This window comes from Engraulis encrasicolus, chromosome 11 (genome assembly GCF_034702125.1).
Source record: "Engraulis encrasicolus isolate BLACKSEA-1 chromosome 11, IST_EnEncr_1.0, whole genome shotgun sequence".
In the NCBI taxonomy this organism is placed as follows: Eukaryota; Metazoa; Chordata; class Actinopteri; order Clupeiformes; family Engraulidae; genus Engraulis; species Engraulis encrasicolus.
Window position 1 is genome coordinate 3827034 of NC_085867.1, and position 25659 is coordinate 3852692.

A 25659-nucleotide genomic window follows, 5' to 3' on the forward strand; every position below is an offset into this window, starting at 1 on the left:
ACCACTCAAGCATGCAGCTTAGTACCACATTCAGCCTTCACAGTATTCAGCAGTACACTCAACCAACTCACTGCACTGGATTTAAGCAGAATGGCATGTATGGACTGGATGGTTCAGGCACATCCAGTGCTTCTGAGCATGTACACTGTTTTTCTTGTGAGTGAATTCTATTGTTGTACTGTTGTTTGTTTTTCTGTGTTGGTGTCATGTGTCCTATGTGTTTTATGTGTTTTAGGATGCTACAACCTCCCTGTCTCCAAAGCAAATTTCTCCTTCGTGGAGACTAATAAAGAAACCTAGCCTAACGTAACCTAACCTAACCTAATTCAACATTCAACCTCACCTAACCCTTCAGAGCACTCACACATGCAGTGGAGGTCAATGGGGTCAGTTGTGCCACATTGTATGTACCGTATTGGGTTCAGGCCAGGGTACCTTTCAGTTGACTTGCTGTGGGTGATGTAATCTAGACGAAATGCAGCGTGGGTAAGCGGTTAAGGGGTCAGATTTGTAGCCCAAGGGTTGCCGGTTCAACTCCTGACCCGCCAGGTTGGTGGAGGGAGTAATTATCCAGTGCTCTCCCCCATCTTCCTCAGTGACGGAGGTACCCTGAGCATGGTACCGTCCAGCCGCACTGCTCCCTTGGGGCACCATTGGGGGCTGCCTCCTTGCAACGGTGAGGCATAAATGCAATTTTGTTCTGTGCAGTGTGCTTTGGAGTGCTGCGTCACAATGACAATGGGAGTTGGAGTTTTCCATTTGAGCTTTCTTTCTTTCACTTCATATGTCATTTAACCTGCATACTGAGACTTGTAAACCATCATACTAAAACTGTTTTTAGACTAGCCAGCTCAGTGTACTATAACAGCTGCTTTTCCACACCAATTACACTGGAAACTGAAGTGATTGCCCGTAAGGAAATGCCGTGAGGGGCATGTATTCATGCCATTATGCAGAGCCCCATGACATGATGACACACAAAGCCTTGCTACACGACCCCAGCAAACATACCATCTCACTTCCTCCTGTAATCCCTGATGTGATGACCTGTTTTATTGGTTACACAATTTTCATTGACATCATGTTAGCTGCAGAATCTGCATAGGAACTGACATACAAGAGTTCCATGTGGATGGTCTGAAAAGTAGGCCTACTCAAGTAGTAGGCTGGTAGTACTCAAACAGGCGGCAAACAGAAGGCAAAGACAAAGTGTCAAAATGTCATAGTCAAATTGTCACATGGTGAAAGACTGTCACTCAACTATAATAATGAAAAATGCTAATGGGTAACATTTATTGAAGTTCAATCATTCTACAAACTCTAAATTCTGTCAGCATGCACAAATACATGGCTAACATGAATAAATCACTTACAGGGAATAGCAGAGAAGGATGTTTGAAGACTCAGCACTGTACTTGAAGAACACATGTGCCATGCAGATGTCTCAGAGAATGTCTCATGCACTGTTTCATCCTTACGCGATGGCCAGAGGCACTTTGTCTTCCACAGAGACATCTGGAGTGACAGGCCTGTGTCTGTGCCAGCGGCTGGTCGGTACAGAAACTTCATGCAGAAACCCTTTTATATTCACGACTATGCTATGAAAGTTAAAGTTGTGTGGAAAAAAAAATAATTAGCATGTGAGTGAAAAGTACAGTTGTCTTGTTCGCCAGAAGGGGAATATAGAGTAGGCAGAAATGAAGCTGGTTCCCGCTTCTAATTCACTCCCTTCCAGTTCCCTGCTGCTGGCCCGAGGCCTTTTGAGGACACTCTTGTTCCTCCTCCTCCACCTCCTCCTCCCCCTTGTCCTCTACCTCCACCTCCTCCCCCTCCTCCTCCTTGTCCTCTACCTCCTCCTCTTCCTTGTCCTCTTCCTCCTCCTCCTCCTCCTCCTCCTTGTCCTCTTCCTCCTCCTCCTCGTTGTCATCTTCCTCCTGGAGTTTATGATGTGTGCCTTCTCCTTCTGTTGCGCTGTCCACTGCTCCACTATGATTTGCTACTTCAGTGCGACGCGCATTTCACAGTGGACAATTTTCATGAGAAGAGCGGAACATTTTCTGCCAATGTTTTAGGTGCAAATAAAAAGATGGCATTTGACAAGTCAAAAAAACCTAGTCACAGAATCTGCCAGGTTCTGCAGTGACAAAAAGTGACAACTTTACCGCTGTTCTTTTTGTACAGGTTTCCGGTCATTCATTGTCACTTTCAGCTACCTGATAGCAAAATGGCATTGTAATAGCAGTATTGAGTGTTCCTGAAAAGCAGCAGTGTAGTTCAGTGGTGTTATTGTTAATGTCTTGGCTGAGAGCTGCAGTGTAGTTCAGTGCTGTGATTGTTAATGTCTTGGCTGAGAGCTGCCTGTAAGGGCCTACAGCTGCAGGCTCCAGCTGCATTTACCAGCTCACTCAGCTCTGGGCTCCCCCACAGGCTGCTAGCAGATGGGCTTCAGCTTGTTAACCTACATACACCGTGAAGGAAGTCTTGCCCTTGGTGGACGCCTGGGTGTGCGTGTATGTGTGCACATGCACATGCGTGTGTGTGTGTGTACGTGTGTACTTTCTCACATGAATCCTGGACAATTGGCGCCATACGGCAGCCTCCAGAGCTGGTGTGTGAATGTGAGAATGTGTAGTGTGTATGTGTACTTTGAAAACACTGTTAACGCTGAAACTGTGCCATACTATAAATTCATGTTTTATTGTATTGTATTAGAGAGAGAGAGAGAGAGAGAGAGAGATGATGGGGGGAAATATGGCAAAGAGGTCAGCTGTGAGCCTGTGAGCACACGCAGTCAGACTGCCCTGAGGCTGCAAACCAGTGGAGGGGTGGCAGCTGGGCTGCTCGGTTCACCTGAAGATGTAAGAGCATTGCAACAGCATTACAAACCATCAGCACTCAGCTTCTGACATCACTGACAGCTTGCCTGATCAGAAGCAGCTGTGTGTCATCACTAAGGTCAGAGGCAGTGGTGCTCCAATGTTGGCAGCTCTGTCCAGGTGTGTGATCGAGATGAAACACACCGCAAAGAACTCAAACACAAGAGCTGTCATTTTTACCACCGAGTTGAAAACCATGATTCTGACACCTGTGAAAGAGAAGATGGAAAGAAGATCCTCCTGTGTTTGAGATGAGTGGAGAGGCTTCCTCAATAACATTTTATTTTTTTGATGGAACCTGTAGACCATCTAGTGATGCAAGCCATAGACATATATACTTTATTTACTTTATTTCATATCTGATGGTGATATGTGTCATATATACAATAGACTATAATGTCTGAAGCACTCATGTGCACAAACAAAAGAGTAGACACACTCTCATCAATAAGTCCCTTGATAGGTTTGCCGCAGGATATGCGTGCATGGGCACGTTTCGTGCACGAACGCGTTGCCGTGTGTATTTCATGTCAATATTGCCCGTATTAGATACTGCACGTAGATGTGTGCGTTCAGTCCAATATCGTCAGAATCACTGGAGGCAATCGTTAGAAAGACTCTACAGTTCCACGCTAGTGTTTCCGGTGAAAGCGATGATGGCGGCAACTTTTCAAGAGCGTCTCATTGAGCTTGTCCCAAATTAAACATTCATACTATCATACTTCCCCGATGCACTTTCATAAAGGAGCATGCAAATGTAGAAGGAGCACTATCGTCTCCTCCTCGTCCAGGGAGTCCATCTTTTTTGTTTTGTTTTCCTTACAGTCTGGTTCGAGTTTCGGGATCTCTCTCTGCCCCCTGGATCATACCAGTACTGTGCCTATTGGTCTTGTGCTTCTACAGCAAGTGCAATCCGTCAGACTCGGTGGCATGTGTGATTTAAGGTTCACAGCAAGCGTATCAAGGGCCTACTGCTTAATCAGTTTGCGCTCGAATAAGTAGGGTAGGCATACACAGTCTTATGATGAAAACCTAGACTGCAAATATTTCAGCCATTTCAGCAAAACCCTAATTTTCTCCAGTGTGAAAAAAAAACACAAACCAAAATTTAATTTCAACAGTGTTGTGTTCACAATGTTGCAGTATACCTGCTTATCATTGAGTTTCGTGTTGGCTCACGTTTGACACTGAAAGGCCACCATAGGTGGCGCAGGGGTTATTGGGATTACAGGAAATAAATGTTCAGTTGATATCACGCAAAGTAAGTTGTGCCTCTCGTTATTTATGGGAATATAACAAACAGTAACCCTCCTCTGTAGGCAGAGCATTTCTGCCTCCTCTCTTGTTCAATCCACCGGCTACCGGCCACAGCTGACTCAGGCTGGCTAGTGGTGTTTCACTTTAGAACAGCTACTTTGTCTAACATAGATTATGATATATTGTGTGTTGGATGGCAAAGTAGGGCAATGTGAGCTGTCTCTGTGAGGTTAATAGGCCCACACAGGCTGGATGCTTGATACAGTACTCCACAATGGGTCGCTCTCAGTAGTGAATATTTGGGGCTGAGGCCGAGGTTAATTTTGAGTCATCTTTCAGCTAATCGAAAGCGAAAGGACTAAATAGTTAGCCTTTTCTGTTTCAGCACCTAAAAACTCTCTCTCACACAGAGATTCAGTACATGGAAGTAAGGGTGTTAGTATTGACTTTCCTTAAGCACATGGGTAGCTGCTGGCTCAATTCATACTGATATTGATTCAGTCTGATGCTTACTTGAGCATCTGCTACGGGGGATATAGTACTGTATCAATGACAATGAAGAGGGAGAGGAACACAGGCAAGAACATCAGCTATCAGAAAAGGCTTCCGAATCTTTAATATCATTTCCACCCAGTTAGATGAGCTAATTAGAATCACAATAATATTAACAGGTGGATCATGTTCAGGGTCACATGTTCTGTTCCATTTCTCACTGCCACATTTAAAGCCATACACTGCTATTTAATATGAATTGATTTGTTCATGTTAATGCCTTCATAAAAGACTTAAGAAAATACTTTATATGAGGAAATGTGGTGGCTTCTGTGAGGTGACTGTTTCCTGGCACCATATGTTTAGATGAAGGTGAGGCAAGATGAGGGCAGAACACAAGGCAAGTTTATTTATGTTCCTACACATTTCAATTCAATGTGCTTCATCACACCAAAATAAAACCACAACAACACAGTAGATGAATACAGGACCTAATGCATGGAAATGAAAAGGTACAAATGAGAGGATGAAAAATAAAATCATTCATTTCAAATCAAAATAAAGATTTTGAGAAATATTCACATTATGCACTACCACAGGTCTATCGACTCCACTTGCCTGCAGCTAGTGACATCTGGAGGATATGTTGAGACCATTGATTTATGATTCGGTTATGTGGCACTATTCCGACATATCGCTATTCCGACGTTAATGTCTATTGTCAGAAAACCGACACGTTTTCCACTGTCCGCCGCTATTCCGACATGCCGCTATTCCAACATCCCTAACCTTAACCCTAACCCTAACCCTAACCCTAAACCTAACCCTAACCCTAAAAAGTGTCGGAATAGCGGCATGTCGGAATAGCGATTGCCCCCCCTTGCCTGCAGCTAGTGACATCTGTAGGATATGGTGAGACCTAGATTTATGAGTCCCATGCATGCAGCTACTGTGTTCAATGGCTACGTTTACATGACGTTTTTAATTCTGAATTAATAATTCCGAATTAAATAGTGCCATCAAGTTTCTTTTGATCTGTCATTTGATTCTAAATTAAGAAGTGTTTGCATAACGTTTTCAAAGCGGAATTATGCTTTATTCAGAATTAAAATGAGTTAGTTCCAAATTAACTGCCTCATGTAAACGTAGCAAGTGTCCCGTGTGGCCAGCAGCTAGTGGCATCTGGGTGACAGGTAAGATGTGTGATATATGAGTTCCCAGCTGCTGTGGTCAGTGTCCCCTGTGACCTCAGGGCCTCTTACAGTGGAGTAGAGCAGATGATCATCATCACTCATGGAAAAAATAATTAGGAGGCATCTTACAGTATTTAATAGGCATTGCATGTATTGTAGTCAGACACATTTCAATTCAATGTGCTCCACACCACAATAAAACCAGCAGATGAAACAAATGCCAACAAAAGCATGAAAATGAAAACGTTTTATTAACATTATGTGACATATTGTCTTACAAACATTAGACTTACATACAATGTATGCAATACAAACCACTAGTATATATTATGCATTGGATTACGCTGGAGTTTCAGGTATTTCTTTTTCAGATGTGTCCACTGGCCAGCCGCTAGTGTCATCTGGATGACAGGTAAGATGTGTGATGTATGAGTTCCCAGCTGCTGTGGTCAGTGTCCCCTGTGACCTCAGGGCTTCTTACAGTGGAGAAGAGCAGATGACCATCATCAGTCCTGGAAACAGGAGAGGTCTTCTTTAAAGTGTTCAATAGGCATTGCATGCATTGCACCATCATATTTTGTCTTAACAGGAAAAAAAGAATAAGAAGGTTGTTTGATTTTTTGGAAGGTGTGTGTGTGTGTGTGTGTGTGTGTGTGTGTGTGTGTGTGTGTGTGTGCGTGTGCGTGCGCGCGTGCATGCTTACGTGTGTGTGTGTGTGTGTGTGTGTGTGTGTGTGTGTGTGTGTGTGTGTGTGTGTGTGTGTGTGTGCGTGTGCGTGTGTGTAAGAGTGAGTGAGTGTGGTGTCAGTTTATAAAAGAGCCTAGGGAAAACTGTCACTATGCAAATTATTGTTGTTAACAGCAATGAAACAGAAACAGAAATTCTTGTTTTCTAATGATGTTGGATGCCCAGCGCTGCTGACAGTTACTTTTTCATGTTAATTTTTAATTAGATATTTGTCATGGAACTTGACTGCCAAACCTGCCAGGTTAAATTAATTATATAATTCTTCAGCAGCTAAACATTCTCCATGAAGAGAGAACATATTTTGCATGCGGCAATACATTTCATTAATATGTAAATACTAATTTATGTGGAAGACAGCAATACTCATTCTAAAAAAAAAACAGATTAAAGGCCATCGTTCACTTTTTGACAGCTAGTTATAGAGAAGCTTATGGCTATTTGTTTTTGGTTTGTTTTACCTGTGAAGCACCTGGATTTTGGGAACACTGATGATGGGCTAGACCCGACACGTTTGCATCCCATTTTTGGTTTTGGCTTCTCTTTATTTTTCAGCTTTCAATACAGTTTCACTGAACAGCATCAAGCTCCTGTTTTTCTTCACACTTCTTTACCTGTGAAGCAATAATGGCTGACTCCACATCCAAAAACATCAGGTTTCATGGTCTGTGTGCATCCTCTCGTCTACTCTCTTCTCTCCTCATCTGCTGGATAGGCAGGGCTGGCCTGAGGGAGAAAAAGGGCCCGGGCACTTTTGGCTTAAAGGGGCCCCTCATGGGGGAGAAATAGGGCCCGGGCACTTTTGGCTTAAAGGGGCCCCTCATGGGGGAGAAATAGGGCCTGGGCACTTTTGGCTTAAAGGGGCCCCTCATGGGGGAGAAATAGGGCCTGGGCACTTTTGGCTTAAAGGGGCCCCTCATGGGGGAGAAATAGGGCCTGGGCACTTTTGGCTTAAAGGGGCCCCTCATGCGACGCAGAACTGACTTGCCGATGGACGCAGAGGTTATTTAGTATAAAGGGGCTTGATGGCCCAAAGCGGCTGCCTGCCTGGTCTGGTGACAAGATGCGCCTCTGCCAAGCAAAACAAAGCATAGGACAGCAGAGCACAGCACCGCACAGCACAGAACAACTGAAACAGAGAGTGAATAGGCTATGGTACCATCTCCTGTATCTCCTGTATTACCATCTGATTGGTAAATTAGGGTTGCAATCTGTCTGGTTAATTGGCTTGAAGTGGGGAGACTAATTAATGGTAGTGTGCATAGCCATCTCGTTCCTCTACACTGGACGGGGGTGTGCAGGAATGTCCCAGTTGGTTGGTGTGTCTGTGGGCTCTTCAAGGTAAATGGTAGTGATGTGTCGGTCGCGAACGAAATGGCTCTAAGAACCGGCTCTTTGAAGTGAACGATGGGAACCGGCTCCGCAATGGGAGCCATTTTGGGAATTTTTTGGGAGCCGTTTTTGTATTTTTGTTTGTTTGGTCCTTCTCTCCCCCTCCCTCTCATTGTGTGTATCCTCTAAAAGTGCCAGTGGTTACAAAGCAGGTGTTACAGACACACTCACAGCGATCAGAAATACATAGTATGTATTAAAACCTTTAATTTACTTTGTATTTGGGTATGTTGGGTCATTATTAATGACTGATTATAATAACAGTGTTATTCAAAAAGGCTTTTACACAGTATACACTGCCCAAAGTGCTTCAATATGACAATAAAGAAACAAAATGTTGTAAAATAATTGTAAAACTATTAATTTATTAATCATGTGAACATATATAATATATAGGGAGCCGTTTGGGAGCCGAAAGAGCCGGCTCTCCATAGTACGAAGAGCCAATAGAACCGCATCTCAAAGAAGAGCCGAACATCCCATCACTAGTAAATGGCATGGTGGCTACTGCTGCATGGTGATGCCATTAAGCAGATGAATGGTAAGCATCTGTGGCGGGGAAATGAGGGAAGATGAGTCACGGTGGAAGCAGATAAGACTCTGCGAGGGGTGCATTCCAATGTAGCGAACTCCCGTCCTCCACTTTTGCTTGTGGCTTCGTGTTTTGCTGACGCCCTGCCTCCATGCAGAAAACAATTATTTTTTCCCCTCTGTCAGCCTAGCCACAACAATTTTTGGGGGACTGCTCTTCATTTACCATTCCATTGCAAATGAGAACATGACATTACAATTGTGCTTTTGCAAGATATTGAATTAATTTTCTGTCGAATTCTGTTGAATGCGATTACAAAGCAAGATGGAGGGAGCAAGAGTGACAGAGGAAAGGCGGTGGTGTAAAGTCATACAAAAAAAACCTAGAAGGTAGTTATTTTTCAGGAAGTGATGGTGAGGTGGCTACTGGAATGAGGAACAAGGGGTAGCAGACAGAAACCTGTTAATTTTAGTATTGCCTCAACTCACTGTGCAGAGTTATGGAGTATATTTCTATTGTACTTCCCTCCATTAAAGCACAGGTTCAGACGTAGATGTAGACATCAATGGCCACTTTTAGGGATAGCAGAGATACTCAGAGGGAAACATGTATTTTATTGTATTTTTATTTTCTTTCCCCGTAGATGAAATGATAAGTGAAACTATTGTATTTTTCTTCATCTACAGCTGCCACTCAAACACTGAAATCATGTTTTTTTTTTCTCAGAACAATGTATGAAAGTAAAATAGGAAGAAACAATGTCTTGTCAACCCACATCTTACGTCTAAGCAATAGGCCTACCCCCCACTGACTTATCGCCTGTTGCCTTTCCCCATCCTGTAGATTGGAATCTGATGTAATAACACATTTCCATTTCTCCATCACTGTCTCTCCATCAAGTGAGTTCTGCTCACAGCCATTCTAATGTAGCCCAGGCCTTGGAGCAATAATTTGCCAAATGCAACTGATGATTCCTTCCTTATTTATGCTCTCTGCAGTCTTGTCTTTTGCCTTCACATGTGGTGCCTCCAAGGCATCAGCATCAGCATCCCAGCTTGGAGTAATCAACCCACCAAATCACTTGCTCTTCCCCAAACCGAAGCCTAGTCTGCAGCACTACACAATGAGTTATTGGGGAATGTGCGGGGAAGAGACCCTACAGAGGGCCTCCCATAAGGAAAAGAATTAGAACACAATATAGTCAGACTTTACCCACATTGTTTGTTTTGGGAGATTAATATGTTTTTGTTGTTGCTTAATATTAAATATTACGGAAGAGCATTAGGCTCAATAGAAGACATATATTTTGCAAATCTCTGAGAAAGGAACTCAGAATTTTTGAGAAAAAAGTCAAAATATTCGAGAAATAAAGTCAAAAGTTTTGAGAAAAAAGTCGAAACTTTCGAGAAATAAAGTCGAAAGATTTGAGATGCAAAGTCAAACGTTTTGACATACAAAGTCGAAAATTTTGAGAAAATAAGTCAGAAATATGAAGAAGGCGGTCCTCCACGGAGGTGACATTCACTGGCGGTGGACTCATGGCTGAGACCAGTGAGAGTGGCTGGGACTGGGAGGGAGACAGTCGACTGAAGTCAAGTCAATAATAATAACAATGATAATAATAATACTTTTGTTTTATAGCGCCTTCCAAAACACCCAAGGTCGCTTCCCAGGGTAGGCTATCGTGTAGCTAAGTGTGTCTACGCGCGTCAGGGCGTGAGCGCAAGCAAAGTTCTTCCTGTTCTCTGGTGCAAGTGAATGTGCTTGTGGAACGCACAGAGATGTCAGAGATGTTGCTTAAACATGGCCAGTGAAGGGGTAGCCTATTCTGGATGTGGTCGAGCAGATTGTTCCAAGAGCAGCAATGAAGTCAAGTCAAGTCAAACATTCACATGACATCCACACTCTTCTTGACGGTTCGGCAGGATACCGCGGATCCATCGCTGCAGGAGCTATAGTTTATGCTGCATGATGTGATATTCAGGAGGTACTATACCGTATGTGTCGAGAGGGAGTGTGGTTGCTAACAGGTGTTTGCCTCGGAGGTTGCCTATTGCTGCCAAGTTGTCTGGTTGAACTCAGCGAAGCTCACATTCAAGGGCTAGTTAGTGGCTAGTTCTAATAAGCTAACCACAAAGCACGAGCAACTAGCTACACTAGCCGAATACAGCCGGGGAACATCCGCGGCAAACACTGTTGCATTACCAACCACAGTCCCTCTCGACACATATATCTGAATATCACATAATGTGGCATAAACTTGTACACCTGCCACAGATATGACTCCGGTGTCCTGCTGAGCCGCCGAGGACAATGCGAGACGAATGTATCTGCGTCTGCCAGTGCCCCAGGCAATCTGACTGCCTGGTCTCATTCATGTCCACTGACCGCCAGTGAATGTCACTTCCGAGGACCGCCTTCTTCATATTTCTGACTATTTTTCTCGAAATTTTCGACTTTGTATGTCAAAACTTTTGACTTTGCATCTCAAAACTTTCGACTTTATTTTTTCGAAAGTTTCGACTTTTAAAATTTCGTCTTTTTTCTCAAAACTTTTGACTTTATTTCTCGAAAATTCTGAGTTCCTTTCTCAGAGATTTGCAAAATATATCTCTCCTATTGAGACTAATGCTCCGCCGTAAAATATACCCGGGTTTGCTCATGTGTAAGATCATATTCAACCATATGTGGTCAGAGGTAGTTAATCCCAGTTCTGCAGATCTGGGGACGTCCTGCCAATAAAAGGTTCCTGGACATGAAACATCCAAGCGGTTTACAAAATGATATCATCTCTGCTCTGCAAAGAAAAAAGACAGTAACTGTGCATAGCTCAAAAGTGAGTTAAATAACTTTAAAATCAATTGTTCAGCACAAGAAATGTATGATAGATGTGAAAAGTATATAGACCTATCCAAATTTGAATTTCAAATGTATTTATTCTTGATATTTCTTTTTATTGCATTTTATAATTGGAAAGTGAAATGTCACATTACACATTAGTTTTTCGTTCTTTCTTAGGGCTGAAAAATATTTCATTTACTGATTATTTTCAACATTTGCATTATGTTATATATTTGTAATGATCAGCAGAAATGGGAAATTTGAAGACACTCTAAGAGAAGCACTAAAGCCAAGACTTTGCTGCCAAGACTTTAGTGATGGACTTGTTACAATACACAAACACGCGCGCGCACACGCATACACACACACACACACACACACACACACACTCACACACACAGACACAGACACGCACACACACACTTACTGTCTTACTAATCACATCAATTGCACACTAGGAAGATTTGGGAGAAAACAAACGATCGCCCATAATCAGGTTATGCTCACATAACCAAAGATAATTGATTATTCCACATAATTGATGATTTTAATTTTAGGTGTTAAGCCAGAAACAAGAACAGATCACTTGAAGGCTCAGCAAATAAAGAGCAATATTCTCCTCTTTTGTCTGTTTGCAGAAATGGCTGCAAGCATTCGGTACCTATCCCTGGCACATACAATTACACCAGATACAAAGAAAGAACAATATATAAAGCTATTCCCTTCTTTACCCCTATTGCTTTGCATTAATTTTTGCGTTGCATTGCACCACATCTTATTATTTTTCACTTAAAACTGTGAGAGAGAGAGAGAGAGAGAGAGAGAGAGAGAGAGAGAGAGAGAGAGAGAGAGAGAGATGATACACATGCTTTCGAGCAGGTGCAATACTTTTAAACAAATACCAACTACAGTGGTTGGTAGCTTGTAGGTGTGTACGGCCACTCACTGATACCATTCAGGATTGTCTCCGACAACACCACCATCTTTCTCTCCGTCTCTCTCTGGTGGTTGAAACAATGGTCCTGGATGTCTGTGAGCAATAAATATTATCTGGTCCTGGATTGCTGTGAGCGGTGAATAAACAATGGTCCTGGATCACTGTGATTGGTGAAATAAACAATGATCTTGGATCACTGTGAAAAGTAAATTAAACGTTGGTCCTGGATCACTGTGAGTGGTAAAATGAATAATGTTCCTGGATCACTGTAAGCTGTAAAATAAACAGTCACTTTAAACGGTGATCAGTAAAATGAACAATGGTCCAGGATCGCCGTGAGCGATAAAATGAACAATGGTCCAGGATCATTGTGAGCGGAAAATAAACAATGATCCTGGATCACTATGAGAGGTAAGATTAACACAATGGTTCAAGATCACTGTGAGTGGTCAAATAAATAATGGTCCTGATCACTGTGAGCAGGGTCATTCCACGCCAAATCTCTGAATCATCCCGCACGACCATCTCAGATTTCAATCAAGGAGGTTCACAAATGTCCCAACGGGAAAAGTGCAAAATTATAGCCCTCATCTCCTCATAGTTTTGTCAGTAAAAATGTTTTTGTCAGGTACCCCCCTGAATGACACATTTTAATGACAAAACTATGAGGAGTTGAGAGCTATAATTTTGCACTTTTCCTATTGGGACATTTGTGAACCTCCTTGATTTTTATCTGCCAAATCTGAGATGGTCGTGCAGGATGATTCAGAGATTTTGGCGTGGAATGACCCAGAAGTAAATAAACAATTGTCTTGGATCTCTCTGATTTGCGAAATAAACAATGATCCTGGATCACTGTGAGTGGTAAAATGATAAACCTGATAAACCAGCCTAAATGTGAGATTGGATGTGTAATTTAGTCGTCACTCCCTCAAAACCCCGTCCGCTTTGATTAAAAAAAAAATCAAAACAAATCTCTGCATTGTGATTGGTTTGCCAGATTCTTGGCCAGCCTGGCAGACCAATGCTCTTGGATAAATGTCATGCTTTCAAACAATCCTGACTTCAGGTGTGTATTTCAGTAAACCATAGTTGCTAACTATGTTAGCTACTGTTAGAAACTATGTTAGCTACAGTATGTCTCGTAAGTGAGTACGCCCCTCACATTTTTGCAGATTTGTGAGCATATCTTTTCATAGGAGAGCATTAGAGAAATTTCACTTTGACACAATGATTAGTGACCTTACAACATATATAACTGCTTACATTTCTTGTTCACTCGGAAAAAAAACCCAAAATACAGCCATTAACGTTTGAACATTACCCACAAAAGAGAGTACACCCCAGATAAAAATCTGGTAGAGAAGGGGCCGTGTTGGCTCGAATCGTCTCGAAATGAAAAGGGATTAAAAGGGAGGTCATCGGTGTGTCAACCTTTCTTTACATTGAATTTTGAGTCTGCACCTGGCTTAAATAGATGGGTGTGAGTTTTGAATGCAATCCTATGGAAAATATCATGATCTGCTTCAGTAGTCACAGTGCATAATGACATGCATGTTTCTTTTAGGTGTAATTCAGATTTCCAATGTTGACAGCATTCATGCATCCCTAATGTCAGTCCCACTACCATGCTTGACTATTGAGAGGATACACTTAAAAAAAAAAAAAACTCCCTTGATTACCACCACACATGCTTGACACCATCTAAAGCTAATTTGTTTATGTGGTTCTCTTCAGACCACACAACATTGTTCCAGTGATCCATATCCTTGGTGTGTTCATCTCTCTTGAGACCAGGAAAAACTGTAACATTGATCCTGGACCAACAACTTTGATGTTGATCCTGGATCAGCAGTAATATCAGTGTGTGTGTGCGTGTGTGTGTCTGTCTGTCTGTCTGTCTGTGTGTGTGTGTGTGTGTGTGTGTGTGTGTGTGTGTGTGTGTGTGTGTGTGTGTGTGTGTGTGTGTGTGTGTGTGTGTGTGTGTGTGTGTGTGTGTGTGCGCGCGCGCGCATGTGTGCGTGCGTGCGTGTGTGATGTGGTGGTGGTGGTGGTGGTGGGGGGGTGTTTGGGTAAGGTAGTGGTTTTCTAATGAATGACCTCCAGTATGGGCCAATTACTCAATTAGGCAGGCTGACATGTTGCTCGCTTCTCCCCGGCAGCAGCCTCTGCTTCCAGGCAGCACACAGAGCAGCAGCACCCCAGCCAACCAGGCAGGCAGGCAGGCAGGCAGGCAGGCAGGCAGGAGGTGAGGCCAAGGTCACGGCATAGAGACACATATAGACGCACAAACACACACACATGCACACACACACACACACACACACACACACACACACACACACACACACATGCACACACACTCACTCACTCACACTCACTCCCAGAGCCCATTCATCCATCTCTCATTAGCAAGAAAGCAGGAGAGGAACGTTGAGGAATTGTTTCCCGCTAAACACCCGTGCACACACACACACACACACACACACACACACACACACACACACACACACACACACACACACACACACACACACACACACACACACACACACACACACACACACACACATCACAACACCCCCTTCCCCCCCAACACTCACACACACAGAGAGACAAATGCAGCATGATGTTGTTGGAAGCCACTCAAAGGCAGATTTTTGTGTCTTTTTTTATCCCTGTCCGTGCTGCTGGCGTTGTGAAATATCACGTAAGCTCTGAATTGCATTAAGTCCACTTTTGAATTCAGCATCCACAAAAGGCAATTATCTTCCGGCCCAGGCAAGGTGACAATGAGTCAGTCGCCTGGCACGACTCCACAGGCCTGATAGTCTACTCTCTAAGCTAATGATTTTCAAACTGTGGGCCGGGGCACACTGGTGGGCCCTGAGGATGTTCCAAGTGGGCCTTGAATAATTTTCTAAAAATCAAAATAATATTTCTGAGTGTGTTGCTTGTTGACTTTACATTTCAGTGTTATTCTTTATTGGGCCAGAGGTGGGCCCTGAACATTTGTGAAAATTTAAAGTGGGCCCCAATTTGGAAAAGTTTGGGAACCGCTGCTCTGAGATAATGTTGTGTTTGCAATACAGCCTGCTGATAAACACCTTTTATATTCTGCCTCTTGCCTATCAGTGTTACAGTAAGAGCACAATTCAGCATAGGACAAGCTGGTCTAATCTGTGCCCATAATACCGTCCTGTTTAGATGGCAGTGTGTCAGGTATGGTGAAAACATAATAAACTAAGAATAATATTTTTTAAGAGGAAATGAAGCAGAAATTAAGCAGTGACATAAATTAGGTGACTCTAGCACCAGAAAATATCAGATGTCATGTGTAATTGTAAGGTAGTTAGTTGCCCCTATCTAACTCCTCACTTTTATGTGTGCATTAACGTGGCAGTATGAGTGTATGATCTAAATGTATGCATGTCTGTAAGGGAGAGAACGCAGCGTTTACCTCTGGTCCAAGCGACAGCCCAATTGTCAGGCCCTCAGTAGGTGACCAGCGCAAGCCCAGCGCTTCTTCTCATGTGTTCAGGGTTTGTAGGGGAAACCCCACGTGTAGTTCTTAAAATCCAAAAGTCTTCATCTATTCCACAACCTGAGACAGTCTCCAAATATCCGGTCAAAGGAACCCTCAACAGGTGTTTTCTCCAAATTGCCTGCTCACAGCCTAGCAGACCCGGCTAGCATGTGAGAGCCACCTCTCTCCGGAAACTCCTTGAGACCTCTGAACCTTTTATAGGTAACAAGTTGCCTCTCCCCCGTGTGATGTGTTTAGTGGGCTGTACAATTCTGTGCACCTACTGACCCTTTACATCGTAAAAATGAATCACAAACATTTCCATTTCCAGCCTGTGCTAATGCATTGTTTCTGATGATGTCATGGTTACACCATTCTAAGGCTGTTACAGGCCTACTGTTACCCGTCCTGTCTTGCACTTTATGTCAGCCTGTAATATGTCAGTCCTGTATGTCTATGTCCTGGCATGGTATAGGGAGAAAACGTAATGTCATTTTCCCTTGTGTGACTTGTGCATATGAAGAAAGTGACAATAAAAGCTGTCTTGACTTGACTTGACTAAACATTGAGCCGTACGTGGCTGATTTGAGCTCATACTATGCTCAACCTACGTGGCTAGAATATGTGTTTGGAAGGGACAGAACAGATATGAGCTAGACCCCATCGCATGCCTTCATTGCACACCGTCAAAGGGCGTTATGTAAACAATGAGTAAGACAGAGATGCATGCATCTGAGGGCACAGGGCTTTTCATGTGTGAGACCGTATACAATAGCAAGGACAGAGGGTTATCATGTGAAAGTAGCTGCGTTGGCCCAACAAAATAAACCATGAGCCAATGGAAATAACACAGGATCCATAAAGCCACTGTCCTATTCATAATATTTGTGATTCATGCAATGTCACGGCTCCCTACTTTCATCTTCCGTTTGATTTCACCATCATTTTTACACCATCTGAATTAATCTGATATCCTGTCCATGTTTATCAATGCAGCCATCATAAGTGGCTAAGTGGATGCATTTTGGCCTTCAATTAACAATACAGTTAACTATACTGTATTTGCATGCAGCTACTTTAATAAGTCTGCCCAAACGTGATGTATAATGATAATTTCCATAGCATAAACGTTGAATCCACATGCCGCTTATCTCTAAGAGCATGACAAGAGAGGACAACCCACAGACCTGCTGGCTGCATCCCTTGACAAAGCTTTTTTTTTTCAGTACTATTGTATTATTTGTTATTATCTATTTTTACTTTTGTTTATATGGCTTTTGTATGATTAACCTGATGTTAAATTACATTTTGGAGCTATGTTATTATGTTATATTATTTATGTTATATTATTATTATGTTATATTACACCCAGTCATGGGTGAGCGGTTAGGGCGTCAGACTTGCATCCCAGAGGTTGTCGGTTCGACTCCCGACCAGCCAGGTTGGTGGGGGGAGTAATCAACCAGTGCTCTCCCCCATCCTCCTCCATGACTGAGGTACCCTGAGCATGGTACCGTCCCACCTTACTGCTCCCCATGGGGCGCCACTGAGGGCTGCCCCCTTGCACGGGTGAGGCATAAATGCAATTTCGTTGTGTGCAGTGTGCAGTGTTCACTTGTGTGCTGTGGAGTGCTGTGTCACAATGACAATGGGAGTTGGAGTTTCCCAATGGGCTTTCACTTTCACTTTCACTATTATGATGTGAAAGAAATGCATAGAATAAAAAAGGAGAAATACAAAAAAGACAAAAATGTAAAAATAATAATAATAATAATAAAAGTCCTCCATTAGATTCGCTTAGCTTTTGCCAAGTTATTTCCAAAGATGAATTGGAGCATATATCCCAATGCATGCATTATAAATATCAATAAATATAAATGTTTAGCAATATATTAAATACAGCAATATCAACATTATTATTTATTTAGCACATTATCAAACATAACTGCCATTCAATGTGCTACAGAGTAAAGAAAGAGAAGAAAAACTATATGGTAGAAAGTATAATAGATAGAAGATAGCAAAGTGCATGTGTGAAGGTCCTGAGGTATTGTGGTGGTCAGGTGGACATGTGATTGGACAAGGAGCCGCAACCGTGTCAATGACAATGAATCTTGGGTTTTTGTTTGGTGTACGTGTGTGTGTGTGTGTGTGTGTGTGTGTGTGTGTGTGTGTGTGTGGTGGGGTAATTCTGAAATTACTGCTCTTCATTCATATGCACACGAAAAAATTGGACCATCAACATAGTACACCGGACCACACAAATGCACAAACACACACACACACACACACACACACACATAGTATGTTTGCATGTTTGCACGTAAGCACACACCCACACACAGGCACACACACCCACACATGCACACACACACACACACACACACACACACACACACACACACACACACACACACACACACACACACACACACACACACACACACACACACACACACACACTCTTGCTGTATTTGTCAGTTTCCAATCTGCCTCAGGTGTCTGGTCCCTCTGATTACCATGATGCCACAGTGGGCTCCTGAAATTACTCTTTTTACCCCCTCGCGAGCTGTTGCTAATAACGTCTACTAGCGGGGGTACTCCCTGTCCCTCCTGTTGCTAAACTAATGACATACATGCATGCGTGTGTGTGTGTGTGTGTGTGTGTGTGTGTGTGTGTGTGTGTCCACTCGCATGCATGTTGGATATATCTGTGCGGACAGACAGATACGGCCACGCTGTCTGCTAGCACCCCAGTGTCCCAGACCAGACGGCTGTGTCCTTATCTTCAAAGAGCGAACCGTCTCAAGCTGTTTGATGAGAGTGACAATTACTGAAGCATTATCAGTAGCATGTCCACTACTTTCAACTCGCTTTGATTTGTCCCATGAATGGACCAAGGAGGGGGGAGAGCAGGGCCGGATTAAGGTGGTCTGGGGCCCCTAGGCTACAGGTTGCTGTGGGGCCCCCTGGAAGGCAAATTTCTTGACAGATTTACATAGACATCCTCATATCATTCATCATTATGTGATAAGAATTAATGATAACTTTTCTACCAGCTGTACAGAACATGACTGTTTTTTTCTATATTGTATCTTCTCACAATTCAGCAGTTTGTCACTTGTGGCCCTCTGGTAGGTGGGGGCCCCTAGGCTGCAGCCATATCTAGCCTGTGGTGGGGCCCCTAGGCTGCAGCCATATCTAGCCTGTGGGGGCCCTCTGCCAGGATGGGGGCCCTAGGCTGCAGCCATATCTAGCCTGTGCATTAATCCGGCCCTGGGGGAGAGAGATGAACATAAAAAAGGAGAGTGGAAGAAGTCGTGGAGAGAGAGGGAAAAAAAACATCACAGTGCAATGAAATCAAATGCAATCAGTAGGTTTTTTTTTCTCTGCAACAATAAAGCAAAGAGGACAAGGAAGAAATCCATAGACTAAATAAATCACTGTCATTTCAAATACATTTGTGCCTTAACTGGTGGAGGGGGAAGAATGTTTGCTTGAAGACTGTTTGTATGGCAGACTGTGTCGTGTTTTCTCTTTTTTATCAATACTGGACTACAAAAAAAAGTCAACAGTATATTTTGTCCAGTTGCAGAAGATTCAGACCTCAGTGAATAGTCAGTTTGATGCTTAAAGCTGTGTCCTGTCATCCAGACAGCACCACAAATCTCCGGAAAAGGGTGTTGTGGTCTGTGGTATTGAAACATGGTTGTAAAGGGGGTTGAGTTGATTACAATGCAATTTGACTACCATGGCATGGAGTATGGCACACATCATTGATCCTCAGGACACCCCATTTTTCTTCTCACCCAATGTCTTCTCCAGATTACGGTAAGAAGGTACAAGACAGCAAAAACAGTATGGCATTTACAATATGGTCTCTACAGCATGATAACTTCATGTTTTCTCAGTTTCACTCCATTTCACTTTGATTATGCTATCTAGAGATTCTACAATTGGATTAGCTATATGTGATTTTGTGAATAATTTCACATTATCACTTTAACAATTTCACTGTATTACCTTATCAAATTGACCTGAAAGAACACACAGGAAACAGAGGTAGCATTTAAAATCTGCGAGCAGATTTTATTGTTTAACGGCCGGAGGAGTTTCAGCAAATCCCCTAGTGTATACAGAAAACAAACCTATTTAAAACAGTCCCAGTCCCCCCAGTCCATGACGTCATCTTTCCTATCATGAATATGTAAAACTATAGAATAGTGACATATATGGTCTCGTCTCCCCCTGGTTCCGTGGGCCCTTACTGGCGTCTCTATGTTGATGGATTAGTTCCCATAGCCTAAACAAGGTTCAGCAAAGTGGTCTGGGACAGACTGGGAGGGGAGAGATGTCTCTGAGACGTCACATAAATCAATGAGCAAGGGAGAGAGAGAGAGAGAGAAAGAATAACAGAATACCAAAGTATAATCAAGAAACTCCTAACGAAAGGTTACACTTTTATCACATTGTATATTTTCAATAATACATGTATACAGTTATTAACAGATTTACACAATACACAAAGGCAGACACTGATGAGGTGGAGCAGATGTCAACTGTCACAAAGGACGACAGATACAGTGACAGGGTGACTGTGATCTAAGACCTCTATTACCAAGGGAATGAGCAGCAATGTAAAGAGTGTCCGACTCCAATTTACTCTGTGCAACCTGCAGGCATTATCTCCCATGTCATATTAGCAATATTAGAGTTTTCTGCAAAAAAAAAAAATATATATATACAGTGTCACTTCAACACTGGAGAGTCGATTTCACATCTTCTAGAGCAGTGGTTCTCAAACTTTTTGTGTGACGTACCACCCGAGAAAATATTGAGCTCTCCGAGTACCACCTTGACAACCAACATTGGAATATCGCAGCAAATGCCTTTCATTCCCTTTTTCCAGTCAATTCAGGAGAGGTTCATAACATCATCAACAGTTACGGGCACATTCAGTTTGTTTTCTTGCTTGCCTAGTATTATTCTGCATTATGTTTTCAGATCCATACAGTTCAATATTACAAAATGTGAGACCAAAGAGACAGTTTTGACTGCAACAACTTGATCAGCCTTCAAATCAATGCACAAAAAATGAATTCTTCAAAGTACCACTAGAGATATCTCAAGTACCACCAGTGGTACGCGTACCACAGTTTGAGCACCACTGCTCTAGAGTGTATTTGGTCCCAGACTACTCTCTTAATGTTGCATTTTTTTACTGAGTAGTGTGAATGCATTTCCATATCAATATGTTAATGAGGGCAACCACTTAATGAGCAATGACCAATGTTTACCTTCCATTATGTATAACTCAGGAATGAAAAACAAAACAAGAATGAACTTTCATTGCCCTGCCTGCATGGGTGACACAAATGAAATGCCTGACACTGACACCACACCACAGCTTTACAGGCTATAATTACAAAACTAGACCTGCACTCATTATTGTAATTATTTCCAAACCCAAGCATTCAATTACCCCATTCATTAAAACACCCCATAATGGGTTTATCAATCACCCTATGGTTTTAAATCCTTTAAATCACAGATATCTAGACAAAATTGCACACAACAAAATATAACATATACAATACCTTTGTCACTATGTCATCCTTCTCCAAAACTTTATATACAGTAAGTAAGTATAAAATTGCAGTGCACACCAAAGGTAAATGGTGAGGACATTATTACATTTACATTACATTACATTGCACTTAGCTGACGCTTTCATTTTGTTCAAAGCGACTTACAGTTATTATTTTTTCAGGGTATTGGTTACAGTCCCTGGAGCAATGTGGGGTTAGGTGCCTTGCTCAAAGGCACTTCAGCCACGGATGGAGATGTAAGGAGAGGTCAGGGGGGATTCAAACCGGCAACCCCTAGATTGAAAGACCAACTCTGAAAGACATTGAGGTTTTCATTGATTGAGTCTCAAACAATAAGTTACCTTTGACATTCTGCCAGGACAGAGAACAGAGAGAGCCTAATAGTCATTGCACATTAGTTTATCCCACCCTGCGATTCCACAACGGTCTCCCATTTCAGTGTTTTAGTGCTACAATACCAAGACTGCATGCCAAAACCGACTTGGCCAAAAGGACTTGTGGGCACTCAGGTTTGTTTGGAAATATATCCTTGAGATCTCCCCTCGGAGGTGAATGGAGTTGCCGTGACCTCATCAGTTGCCCTGGGCATTCTACTCTAATGTTCTAGAATTGATTGGCCCTGACCTCGCAGCCTGGCCAGCCCAAACATCACTCTCTGGGGGGCTCCCAGGAGTCCTGAGAACTCACGTGCATTCACAGTCCATTGAACAAACAACATCTCACTCACTCAAATACACAGATGCACACACTAATGCATGCTACACACATACAGCAGATATATTCAGTGAAAACAGTGCAAGACCATTCAAAACAGAACTAAACTGCCTTCAGACAACTGCTTCACAGATGTCGACCATCTTTTGAGATCAGCGTTCACAACAAATAAGGATTTCGGTTCCATCAAAAATGATTGTTAGGAATCTCAACCCTCTGACCCTCTTGCCACACTCTCCTTGTGGGTTTGATGAGCAGAACAACACGTCTTGTCTCTTCTCTTTTAAATTTCTTTTTTTTTCACTTTAAGTGGGCAAGACAGTCCACTTCACATCAATAATATCACCACCTCCTGTTTCTATGGTTATAAGAAACCTTGGGAGAGATTCTGGCAGAATGTCAAAGGTGTTGTTTGAGACTCGATCAATGAAAACCTCAATGTCTTCAGAGAGCAAACATGGTCTGACACACACACACACACACACACACACGCACGCACACACACACGCACACACACGCACGCACACACACACACACACACACGCACGCACACACACACGCACACACACAATTTTGCAAATCCCTTTTCACATCCCACTTTGCCAGAACCAGAGGGGTAATGATTCAATTTGCCTCACTATAGAGAACTTAATCACAAATCCATCATTCAATTAAAAAAAACGTAAAAACGAACAAAGCTAAAACCAAAAACATATGAACACAAAAATTAAATGCTATTTGCAACTTAAAATTGTGGTATCCATGCTTACAGCATAATTAAATGTAGATAATATTATAAGATCAATTAAAGGCCTTCCGGAAACTTTCAGAAGTTGTGCAAAAATTGAGCTGGCTATCAATGTTAATGTGGAGTCATATAGCGGAGAAATGACAGAAATTACCAGAGGTGGATGAAGCAACGGTATACTCAAATATGTTGTGATGAGTGGCAAGCATTGACAATGTACACAGTGTTGCCTCTAATATATGAAACAAATTGAGCCAAACCTCCTGAATACTATATTGCTTTGGTTAATATGAAGTGGGGAAACTTTCATTCCATATTTTCAGGGCCAGAACCAGAGAGTTCATACTAATACAAATATCCCTCCCGTAAACACCAGATGACTCAATAGTAATGTTGTGAATTATAAATAGCCAAATTATCTGTGAAACAATGAAAAGAAAACTACCGGTAGTCCACTTTTCAATTACTTAAGAATGCATAAGTTACGTAGAAATGTATAATATCTATTATGTAAAAAAAGACTCAGCAAACAAAAAACAATATTATACAGTAGTTGATTAATGCAGGCACATTACTAGATGTTATTGCTTTATAACTAACAAGTCACAACCATGTTCATTTCTATTTGTCAATTATAGCACTTCATTACCTGTGACTAATTTGGGCACAGTCTTGTGTACATGCCCTGCTCTCTGAAATCACTCTGAGCAAAGAAATCAAGCCCTCATAAGTATGGAGAGAGAGACAGAGATACAGAGAGAGAGAGAGAGAGAGAGAGAGAGAGAGAGAGAGAGAGAGAGGGGGGGAGAGAGAGAGGAGAGAGAGAGAGAGAGAGAGAGAGAGAGAGAGAGAGAGACAGAGAGAGAGACAGAGTCAGAGTCAGAGACAGAGAGAGAGAGAGAGAGAGAGAGAGAGACAGAGTCAGAGAGAGAGAGAGAGAGAGAGAGAGAGAGAGAGAGAGAGAGAGAGAGAGACTTGCACATGTTTTGCGTAGTAACTGTATCTCACTCATGCAGCTTTCAGCTTATCTGAGAGGCAGATACATGGGGACAAAAACTCACCAGAGCTCATTACAAAGAGCCATTACTGTAGTGAGCTTTTGAACGGAAAGAGACAGACGGTACAAAACAACTAGATGACAGAATAGAAATGAACAAATCAGCAGACATGTTTGTGGATCTTGAAGAGGAACTTTTCATCCAAACCAGGACTCCGTTTCTCGAAAGCATCGTTGCTAACCAGGGAGCAACTTAGTAGATTGCCAATGAGAAATTGCATTGCAACCAAGTTGCTGACTGAGTAACATTACATTACATTACACTTAGCTGACGCTTTCATTTGTTCAAAGCGACTTACAACTATTCTTTTTCAGAGTATTGGTTACAGTCCCTGGAGCAATGTGGGGTTTGGTGCATCTGCATCTCAAGGGCACTTCAGTCATGGATGGAGATGTAGGGAGAGATCAGGAGGGATTTGAACTGGCAACCCCTAGATTGAAAGACCAACTCTCTAACCACTAGGCCACGGCTGCCCTACCACTAGGCCACGGCTGCAACGACACTATCGAGAAATGCACTGTGGGTTACTATTGAGATTGCACACATGCACGCAGGAAGAGACAGAGCCATGAACTATGAACTATGTTTCGACCAGGTCAATGCAACAAGTTCACACACACACACACAAACCCAAACCCAAACCCAAATCCACACACACACACACACACACATACACACACACACACACACACACACACACACACACACACACACACACGAGCTCGCGCCCACGCCCACGCCCACGCACACGCACACGCACACACTAACACAAACACATACACACCCACGCACACGCACACGCACACGCACACGCACACGCACACACACACACAGATGGCATCTGCCGGAAACATAGGAAGTCAGAAATGACAGTCCAATTGAGCCAACAGTAATAGTTCATCCAAAAAGCCATTCATCATCTTCTGCAAGACCTGGGGCTAAATCGACAACACACACCTGCCACCCAGGGAAATGACAACCTTCTGTGTGTGTGTGTGTCCGTGTGTGCGTGCGTGCGTGTGTGTGATTGTGTGTGTGTGTGTGTGTGTGTATATGTGTGCATATGTGCGTGTGTGCATGCATGTGTGTGAGTGCATGTGCATCTATGTGTATGCATCATTGTGTTTTGTGTGTGTGCTTATGTACATATGCATGTACAGTGCTGGCCAAAAGTATTGGTACCCCTTCAATTCTGTCAGATAATACTCAATTTCTTACAGAAAATGAATGCAATCATTTGCAATTTGTTTCTCCTGCAATGAAAAAACACAAAAGAGAATGAAAAAAGTCAAATGAATGACCATTTTACACAAAACTCCAAAAATGGGCCGAACAGAAGTATTGACACCCTCAACCTAATACTTGGTAGCGCAACCTTTAGACAAAATAATTGCAAACAACCACTTCTGATAACCATCAATGAGTTTCCTACAATGCTCTGCTGGAATTTTAGACCATCCTTGAGGTGATTTGAAGGGTGCGTTCTAAACACTGCCATTTTGAGATCTCTCCATAGTTTTTCTATGGGAATCAGGGGTGGACTCCTACATTATGCTGCAAAATTTGTTGATATTCTTCAGACTTCATAATTCCATGCACACGGTCAAGTAGTCCAGTGCCAGAGGCAGCAAAGCAACCTCAAAACATCAGGGAAACTCTGCCATATTTGACTTTAGGGACCGTGTAGCTGGATGGCTGGCTGACAGGTGTTTGGGGCGGTGGATGGATGCAGTGATCACA